Source organism: Nicotiana tomentosiformis, chromosome 1 (assembly GCF_000390325.3).
Source record: "Nicotiana tomentosiformis chromosome 1, ASM39032v3, whole genome shotgun sequence".
NCBI classification, from domain to species: domain Eukaryota; kingdom Viridiplantae; phylum Streptophyta; class Magnoliopsida; order Solanales; family Solanaceae; genus Nicotiana; species Nicotiana tomentosiformis.
The window spans coordinates 47,596,769-47,607,538 of record NC_090812.1 but is presented as its reverse complement, the minus strand read 5'-3'; the positions used below and the strand labels follow the sequence as shown (position 1 = coordinate 47,607,538).

Sequence of the window (10,770 nt, the reverse complement as noted above, 5' to 3'; positions counted from 1 at the left end):
AGCAATCAGATCACGAATTGCCATCCAAATATTATTATCTCCTTGATTTTCTATATTTTCTTCATCTGTAACGTTGACTCTTGTGGATCTTCCAATATCAGGATCAACACGTGGCACATATCTCTCATTCTCAGCTTCTTGGAATGCATTGTCCACCTTACATTTCTTTCTAATATAATTGTGAATCGCCATTGTAGCCAATACGATATCTCTTTGAGTGTCAATATGATAAAAAGGCATATCTCGCAAAATAGACCACCTTGCTTTTCATACCCCAAATGTTCGCTCTACAATATTTCTGCAAGAAGAATGCAAATAATTGAACATTTCTTTATGTCCATTTGATGCTCGCAATTATCGTGTCGCACCTCGACAAATTTCTGCAAGATGGTATCTCACATTATCCCCTTTATATGGAGCCATATATCCCTTTATGTGTGAATATCCTGCATCAACAAGATAATATTTGTCCCCGGATGGATGTAAAAAATTCAGCTCGGGTATACGAAGTGCCTCACCAAATATACGGTTATCATGAGCTGCTCCTTCCCACCCAGCCCATGCAAATATAAAACACATATTAAAGTCGACAACAACAAGAATATTTTGAGTTGGATAACCTTTACGCCCAATATATGGTATCTCTTGACCTTGAGGCAATCTTGCTTTCACATGTGTGCCATCAAGTGCTCCAATACAATCCTAAAAATATATACATGCATAAACTAAATATAAGTTTACACTAGGTAATTTTTTGAGTTAAAATGTAAAAATATAATAATATAATTATTAAGTATATCACTTACTTTAAAGAAAGGGAGATATCGTTGATTATATGGCTTGTGATCTCCTACACCATCATTATAACTTGGATGTGGTTGAATTATGTCTCTTGCAAGCTTACCAATGGCCTTTAGAACACTATGAAAATGCTTATAAATTGTTTCTCCTGAATGTTGAAAAATCTCTTGTACCAATCGATTTCCGGCACCATGTGCACAAATCATCAAGAACATCCCTAACTCTTCGTAGACAGACATCCCACGCGTGGGTTTAAGACCCTATTTATCAGTTAGATCTTTGCTTAAATCAAGAAACACTGACTTCCTCAATCTAAAATTTTCATAACACCGAGTCTCATTTTCATGTAATATCACTTGGATAAATATATTCCCAGTGCGTTTAGATGTACGATATAGTTCCTTACAAGTGTATTTCTCATAATATATCAATATACTCTTACATGCTATTCGACATAGTGCCATCCGTTCCTTATTTTCTTGAGTTTCCTCTTCTTCATTTTCGTCATTTAACAAGTCATTGTTCCAGCATTCCATTAAACTGAAATGAAACAGACATACAAACTGTTACGAATTAAAAATGACAAATGCTAACTTCAAAGTTGATAGTATAGTCATCTATTAAAATAAAATACGTAATGTCTAAACAAGAAATGATTAAATCACCATTATGTATAAACAGGAAACAAAACATTAAGAAAATGTAACCTTCTGCACATGTTTTAAAGGACAAGTTAAAATGTCTAATGCTAATGTAATATGGGTAAGGCATCATCAACACCTTCTCAGATTGGATTAGATGGATTATTCGGCACGAAGGATCGTCGGTGATTGTACTCCAACCAAGATTTTCTAGCTTCATCGGTAGACAACTTTAAAAATGCATGTCGCATCTCTTTCTGTGTCAACAAGTTCACAGTACAATTAAAAATATCACTCCCTTCAAGAATACCAGGAATATTTTCTAAAATATCCATGCACTTCTCAATGGTGGGCTCTGAAGACTTAGATGTGTTATTGTTAGATATGAACTCAATAAGGGAGTGTATCTCCTCTTTTAGTGACAATGAATTATTTTTTGTCTTGCACTTTTTCACTTGACTGCTACTGCCACTGCCATCTATTGACTTTCGCTTTCTAAGCGATGGCTCAGGAAACGTAATTGAATCCATATTCTGCAAGACATGACTTTCATCGCTTCTTTCATTATTCCATTGTTCTATGTCATTATCATAAATATCATTTGTTCCATCATTATCTTGATCTAACCCAACTTCCGACTCTTGTTCTTGATTTGCTGCGCGTGCTCTCTCTCCGGTGGCAATGATATCAGTAAATAAAGTATCGTAACGAAACCATATCAGCGAAAGGTCTTTGTTCCTAAATTTTTTGTATTTAGAATTCTCCTGTAAAAAAGAATTTAAAATTACTCTAAGCAAACAAATGAAACTAACAATTAATAGAGTTATGAAATAATTATAGAAAAGGGCAAGGAATGTACCTTAATTTTTTGCTCCCACCAATCATCATCTGCAATAATTATTTTCTTTTGGGATCCCATCCTAAACCTGTCTCACCTCTCATCAACTGCTTAAAAAGAGTCCACTCTGCTTTCATGTGATCCCAATAATTTTTTATTTATTTTCTAGTATATTCTAGTCCCGTCTTCTTATTGAACTCATTTACCATATTCTTCCATCCATCTTTAGACAAGTAAGTGTTTGGCCTATTTTCTTTTCTAACTTCTTGCTCACACAATTCAATGAATTTAATATGTGCATATTCGTCCCACTTAGCATTATGTCGTTCTCCCATAATTGAATGTTAACAATCTGAAGAGATTACAAGATTTAGCTATAAACGTACACATATAATAATATTTATGCACAACTCAAAATAAATAAAGTTCAAAAGAACGCCTTCTTATTTTTGTATGTCACATACTTTTGAAGTATAAATAATATTCAATATTATAATGAGACCAACTGTCTTAAACTTCTTGTGACTAACAAAACAAGAAAAAGCATGTGTTGTTATATTTGAGCTTCAGAGGGTTGTAACTTTCAATAAATTTATGTTCCTGCTCGACTCCTTCTTTCTCCTCATGAGTTGTAACCGTAATAAATTTCACAAACAAGAAACTTTATGTATAACCAGGTATCTTTCGTATTACATCCAAAATGTGTTTGCTGGTCTTCATCAATGCATGAAGAAGGGGATACGTGTAGCCTACCTCCTTATAACATTAATAATATACTCAACTCTAAACAAGAAGTCATGAGAAAAAAAAATATACAAGACAAGAAAAATCGTGCGTAAAAGCGAAAGGCTGGCCTGTTTTGTACCGTCACTTTGATTACACGCAGAAAAATACTGCCCGAGAAATATAAATTTGACAAACAACAAATACTCAGTAAAGTTTAAAACATATGGGATGAAGGGGACAAAAGTAGCTTATGATTTGGACCCAAAAATCAAAAATTGGATTCATTCAGCTTTCAATTCTTTTCATCTTAGTCACATCTTGTCTTGATAGAAACACGTAGGAGGATTTGTACACATATCTTGATAGAGTGTTCAAAACATAAACAAATTACCTGCAATTTGTCTGATAGTTGCAGAGAAGAACGAAAGAAGCACGTAAAGGAAGCAATGGCACGGCTGGAGAGGCAACAACTGTTTAGGTTTTATGAAGAACCGGGATAGAGTAAAACAATACGAAGAGTTTTGTTTTAAAAAGAAGTATTTTAGGGATAGAATAGTAAATATTTTGGTCAAACCTAAAGTGCTTATAAGCTGAAATTTGATAAGTTGGGGGAGACCAACTTATGACTTATGACTTATTTTTGGCTTATAAGCACTTTTAATTTTACCAAACGCGTAGATAAGCCAACAAGTGCTTATAAGCCAGTTTGACCAGCTTATAAGCTTAGCCAAACACCCTCATATTAGGGATGACCCGTTTTTAAAATAAAAAGGTTTCGACCCATCGACCCATAACTCGTTTAACCAAATAAACTCATTAGATCCCTTGTATTTCCCGCCGTTCTTAAATCTGCTTCGTGTGTGCTCTACCAGAGAAGGAAAAATCCATCGCTAATCAAGTGGGTTCCTTAAAATCAATTGACAGCTCAATAAATTTCCTTTCCCTCTCATCTTCTCTCTGGTTTGCTTCCTAAGTTGAGTGCGATTAGCACATACCAGAAACAAAAAAACGAAAACATAACCTCAAAAAAACTCTAAATCAGTTAACTCATATAGAATGCAATCTTACAAGAAACCAAATTAAATAACCACAATCAACGAAATTAGGGAAGAAAAAATTGCACCTTTGCAGCGTTCACAGAGAAATTTTGGTAGCAAAATTATAAGATATGACACTTCTCGATTTTCTATAATGAAAAATGAGTGTTTTGAGTGTTTCCCGTATGAAATTATGGGTCTCTTTTATTTATATGATGGGTTTATTTGGTTAATCAGGTTATAGCTCGATGGGTAGAAACTTTTTTATTTTAAAAACGGGTCATCCCTAGTATTTGATGGCTTTTCATTTAATGAGGGGTATTTTTATAAAGTTGAGTAACGGTGAGAGTGGATGTGACCATATAGTGTAATGGAGGATGCATATGAATAATATACCAAAATAGAAGGGTATATTTGAACATTTTCCCTTTGTAATTTAATTACGCGTTAGTCACGTGCAAACCCAAGTTTTTTACTTTTTTCCCTTAGTTGCAAACCAATAGGTAGATCGTGCCCAATTTGTCAACTTTTCTAAAATGTAGAAACTGCCCCCAAGTCTTATATTTTTCTGTAGTTAACTTTTACAAATTTTCAGTTTTCGGGCGATAATTTTATCTTTTCCTTAAAATCTTTGATCTTGGAAGTAATATAAATCAATTTAGATAATTTTTAAATTGAATAAAGAATATAAGAACATTTGAAGTCACATTAAATTAATCGGGTTGAAACACATGGTCATTTTTAAGAGGAGGAACACAGACGCCCCGGTGAGAAGGTGTGAGAGGTTGACATTGGAGGGCTTACGGAGAGATAGAGGTAGGCCAAAGAAGAGGTGGGGAGAGGTGATAAGGTAAGACATGACACAATTTCAGCTCACCGACGACATGACCCTTGATAGTAAGACATGAAGTTCGAGGATTAGGGTAGTAGAGTAGGTAATCTAGAGTGTTCATAACAGTAATATTGGCACATATTCTCGCTTTTTGTTGGTAGTAGGTTTTTATACCTAACCGTTATTTTCTTTCATTGTTGATCACTTTATTGTTTTGTTGTTTTTATTATGCTTTTATATGACTTTTTGGTACTGTCATTTCTTGTCTATATTTTTATTAATGTGGTGCTTATGTTTTCCTAAGCCGATGGTCTATTGGAAACAACCTCTCTATCCTCACAAGGTAGGGGTAAGGTCTGCGTACACACTATCCTCCCCAGACTCCACGGTGGGATAATATTGGATATGTTGTTGTTGTTGGGTTGAAACACATAATGATTTTGTAAGTGTTATTGACAGGATGAAACACATAATGGTCGGATTAATATTATTGGTAAAAGTATAGAATACGATATTATCCATCATACCATAAAAGTACAAATAAAATCTCTAAATCGCAACAAGTAATTTGAATATTAGCTAATCTGTGCAATTATGTCATACTAATGATCAATTGTGAAGTGTCGTCACAACTAGAATAATCGCTCGATTAAAGGTTCTAATACGTCGATGACAATGAGGTTAATAAATTGAGAGAATGAAGGCGACAAACAAACATAAAGGATAGCAAAAACTAAACCAAGCAGAGGCTTGGTTGCTCTGAAGAAATAACTCATACATGCATTGTGAGCTATTTGATTACATAGTTATTATTCTTCTTTTTGCATTATTTTTATTCAATTCATTATTTAAAACATATTAACTAATAACTCAAGCATTAGAGTTTCATCACTTCACTTGTTTTTATTTTACCCTATACTATTTTGATTTTATCTTTTTAATTTTTCTTTTATGAGGCACAAATAATATGATATAATTACTCTCACATCATAAGATGTTATTAGAGGGAGTATGTTATAAGTTGTGTTAAGGACTTGAACATTTGTGTCGTTCTAATTTTTTTTTTTTTTTTTTGGTATTGTGATTTCTAATTTTATACTATAGACAGTATGTTGGTGTACAAGTAGTCATATGTGTTGGATCATTTTCAAACAAGCAAAGGGCTCTTATAAACTTGAGAAGTAAAAGAGAGACTTTTATTCAACAATTATTGAGAACCTCATGGGTCGAATTGAAAATTATTCACATTTACAGGCAAGTGGCAACGCCACCCGGCTTTATATAAAGCGCGAGGTAGTATTCAATCTTATATCTGTAATCTGTAGTCCTGTTAACCTGCTTATATCATTAAAGCGTCAGAATCTAGGGTTAGGTTGGTGGCCGCCGCTGGTTGCAATAGCGGAGGCTCGCCCTCTATTTTCACTAGCTTATAGTTTTTATTTTCTTTGCTTACTTGATTTTTTTGCTGGAGTTCATAAGAGCTCTAAGAGATGCTATGAAGAGAAACGAAGAAAATAGTCGGATTGCGGCGATGTTTTTTTTTCAAAATAATCTACGCAAGATGAGTTTCTATCTTCTATGGTTCGTATTCACTGAGCAGCTCTTTTATTATATTTCACTCCCACCAAACTATTTATATTTTCAGAAAAAATTATATCTACTTTTGTTTAGAGTTATCTTACTGCTGATTTTTGAGATACATATATCGAAGGTCCTATGGACGAAGCGTAGTAAAAACAATGCGCTTTCGGCCAAGTTTGCTTTCGGATATCGATTTCAGAATCCGGATCTCCGAACCTGAATCATTCGGGGTCGGATTGCTTTTTACTCGGATCTGATTTCTGACATTTTTCCCGAAAATATGTTTCTTCTTAAGGAAGTATTAGCACAAGTGATTTTAAAACGAAGGTTCCCAGCGGAGAGGGTCGAAACTCTAGAACGAGACCTCTCTAACACAATAAAACAATACCTTCGCAGATTGAGCATTTGCCGAATCGTAGGAAGTTCCAAATTGCTTCGTTTTGGTGCTTCTTGAACCCTCGGCTAAATTTATTAACTCATTTCTCTATTTTCAACTTTTATCGGTGTTTTGCAAACTTGCGTTGAACCCTGATTCTACACATAAGGGTCTAGTTCACAAGACCCTGATTTCAGCTTTTGCTGTCTATTATGTCGTATGAACCCTAATTCTACACATAAGGGTCTTGTGAACTGATGAATTTAGGACAGGGACATGTAAGTACTCAATTTTTCAACAATCTCTTGAGCTATGGCTTTTGAGGCTTCATCAAGTACTCAATTTTTCAACAATCTCTTGAGCTATGGCTTTTGAGGCTTCATCAAAAGAAATTCGTGTTGTAATAACCAAAAAGAATCGTACTTTAAAATTGTAATGTGACCAAATTTAAATATGATATTATACTAAATCAAAGTCTTGTGAAAGAAATTTAGCTTAATTTTATTTATATGCTAAATTTTATTATGAATGGCAATGATAAACCAAATTTCAACAAGCTAAATACCAATTCGGAGGTTTCATAGGCAGGGGCGGGTCTATGTAGAGTTAGGGGTGGTATGCCACCGGATGCTCGGGTAAAATTTTGAGCATGTTCATATTAGATTTGTCATAGGTGGGACTAGTCAAATATTTTATGATCAAATATCCTATAACAAAATGCACAAATTATTTTCAAAAACTAAAATTGAGTCCATTTTCAAATTCATACACACCTTATAATTTTAATAGTGGCTACTTTCTCAGTCTTTGCTAGTGTAATTGATGTCTTTCTAGGGGGAAAGACCTCAAAATACCCTCAAAATGTATGCCTTCCGTTGTACGTTGAATCTATTATTGCTCCCGACAAACTGGTGCAAAATATGTCGTATGAATCCTTATTCTACACATAAGGGTCTTGTGAACTAATGAATTTAGGACAAGGATATGTAAGTACTCAATTTTTCAATAATCTCTTGAGTTATGGCCTTTGAGGCTTCATTAAAAGAAATTCGTGTTGTAATAACCAAAAACAATCATACTTTATAATTGTAATGTGACCAAATTTAAATATGGTATTATACTAAACTAGAGTCTTGTGGACGTAATATTATTTATAAGCTAAATTTTATTATGAATGACAATGATAAGCCAAATTTCAACGAGATGCGCTAAATACCAATTCTGAGGTTTCATAGGCAGGGGCGGGTCTATGTAGAGTTAGGGGTTGTATGCCATCGGATGCTCGGGTAAAATTTTTTGTCATAGGTGGGACTAGTCAAATGTTTTATGATCAAATCTCCTATAACCAAAAGCACACATTATTTTAAAAAATCAAAATTGAGTCTGTTTTCAAATTCATACACACCTTATAATTTCAGTAGTGGCTACTTTCTCAGTCTTTGCTAGTGTAATCGATGTAAATCTAGGGAGAAAGACCACAAAATACCCTTTTACTATGTGAAAATGATAAGGTATGCCCTCCGTTATACTTTGAATCTATTATTGCCCCTGACATAAGGGTCAATAATATGTCGTATGAACCCTGATTCTACACATAAGGGTCTTGTGAACTGATGAATTTAGGACAAGGATATGTAAGTACTCAATTTTTCAACAATTTCTTGAGCTATGGCCTTTGAGGCTTCATTAAAAGAAATTCGTGTTGTAATAACCAAAAAGAATCATACTTTAAAATTGTAATGTGACCAAATTTAAATATGGTATTATACTAAACTAGAGTCTTGTGGACGAAATTTAGCTTAATTTTATTTATATGCTAAATTTTATTATGAATGACAATGATAAACCAAATTTCAACGAGCTAAATACCAATTCTGAGGTTTCATAGGCAGGGGCGGGTCTATGTAGATTTAGGGGTGGCATGCCACCGAATGCTCGGGTAAAATTTTGAGCGTGTTCATACTAGATTTGTCATAGGTGGGACTAGTCAAATATTTTATGATCAAATCTCCTATAACCAAATGCACACATTATTTTCAAAAACTAAAATTGAGTCCGTTTTCAAATTAATACACACCTTATAATTTCAATAGTGGCTACTTTCTCAGTCTTTGCTAGTGTAATCGATGTAAATCTAGGGAGAAAGACCTCAAAATACCCTTTTACTATGTGACAATGATAATGTATGCCCTCCGTTGTACTTTGAATCTATTATTGCCCCCGATAAACTGGTGCAAAATATGTCGTATGAACCCTGATTCTACACATAAGGATCTTGTGAACTGATGAATTTAGGACAAGGATATGTAAGTACTCAATTTTTCAATAATCTCTTGAGCTATGGCCTTTGAGGCTTCATTAAAAGAAATTCATGTTGTAATAACCAAAAAGAATCATACTTTATAATTGTAATGTGATCAAATTTAAATATGGTATTATACTAAACTAGAGTCTTGTGGACGTAATATTATTTATAAGCTAAATTTTATTATGAATGAAAATGATAAGCCAAATTTCAACGAGATGCGCTAAATACCAATTCTGAGGTTTCATAGGCAGGGGCGGGTCTATGTAGAGTAGGGGTTGTATGCCACCGGATGCTCGGGTAAAATTTTGATAGTGTTCATACTAGATTTGTCATAGGTGGGACTAGTCAAATGTTTTATGATCAAATATCCTATAACCAAAAGCACACATTATTTTAAAAAACCAAAATTGAGTCCGTTTTCAAATTCATACACACCTTATAATTTCAATAGTGGCTACTTTCTCAGTCTTTGCTAGTGTAATCGATGTAAATCTAGGGAGAAAGACCCCAAAATGCCCTTTTACTATGTGAAAATGATAAGGTATGCCCTCCGTTATACTTTGAATCTATTATTGCCCCCGACATAAGGGTCAATAATATGTCGTATGAATCCTGATTCTACACATAAGGGTCTTGTGAACTGATAAATTTAGGACAAGAATATGTAAGTACTCAATTTTTCAACAATTTCTTGAGCTATGGCCTTTGAGGGTTCATTAAAAGAAATTCGTGTTGTAATAACCAAAAAGAATCATACTTTAAAATTGTAATGTGGCCAAATTTAAATATGGTATTATACTAAACTAGAGTCTTGTGGACGAAATTTAGCTTAATTTCATTTATAAGCTAAATTTTATTATGAATGACAATGATAAGCCAAATTTCAACGAAATGCACTAAATACCAATTCTGAGGTTTCATAGGGAGTGGCGGTTCTATGTAGAGTTAGGGGTGGTATGCCACCGGATGCTCGGGTAAATTTTTGAGCGTGTTCATACTAGATTTGTCATAGGTGGGACTAGTCAAATGTTTTATGATCAAATCTCCTATAACCAAATGCACAAATTATTTTCAAAAATCAAAATTGAGTCCGTTTTCAAATTCATACACACCTTATAATTTTAATAGTGGCTACTTTCTCAGTCTTTGCTAGTGTAATCGATGTAAATCTAGGGAGAAAGACCCCACAATATCCTTTTACTATGTGAAAATGATAAGGTATGCCCTCCGTTATACTTTGAATCTATTATTGCACCCGACATAAGGGTCAATAATATGTCGTATGAACCCTGATTCTACACATAAGGGTCTTGTGAACTGATGAATTTAGGACAAGAATATGTAAGTACTCAATTTTTCAATAATTTCTTGAGCTATGGCCTTTGAGGCTTCATTAAAAGAAATTCGTGTTGTAATAACAAAAAAGAATCATACTTTAAAATTATAATGTGACCAAATTTAAATATGGTATTATACTAAACTAGAGTCTTGTGGACGAAATTTAGCTTAATTTCATTTATAAGCTAAATTTTATTATGAATGACAATGATAAGCCAAATTTCAACGAAATGCGCTAAATATCAATTCTGAGGTTTCATAGGCAGTGGCGGGTCTATGTAGAGTTAGGGGT

The 10,770-nt window shown here is 33.8% G+C and overlaps 1 non-coding gene across 1 annotated transcript; it reads left to right on the top strand.

Annotated features, from left to right (window-relative positions):
• The first annotated feature begins 6,775 nt into the window (after positions 1–6,775).
• On the top strand, positions 6,776–6,928 carry LOC117274841 (small nucleolar RNA snoR145). The gene has a single exon (XR_004505017.1). It is a non-coding gene; the product is annotated as a small nucleolar RNA snoR145 (small nucleolar RNA).
• Positions 6,929–10,770: the final 3,842 nt, after the last annotated feature.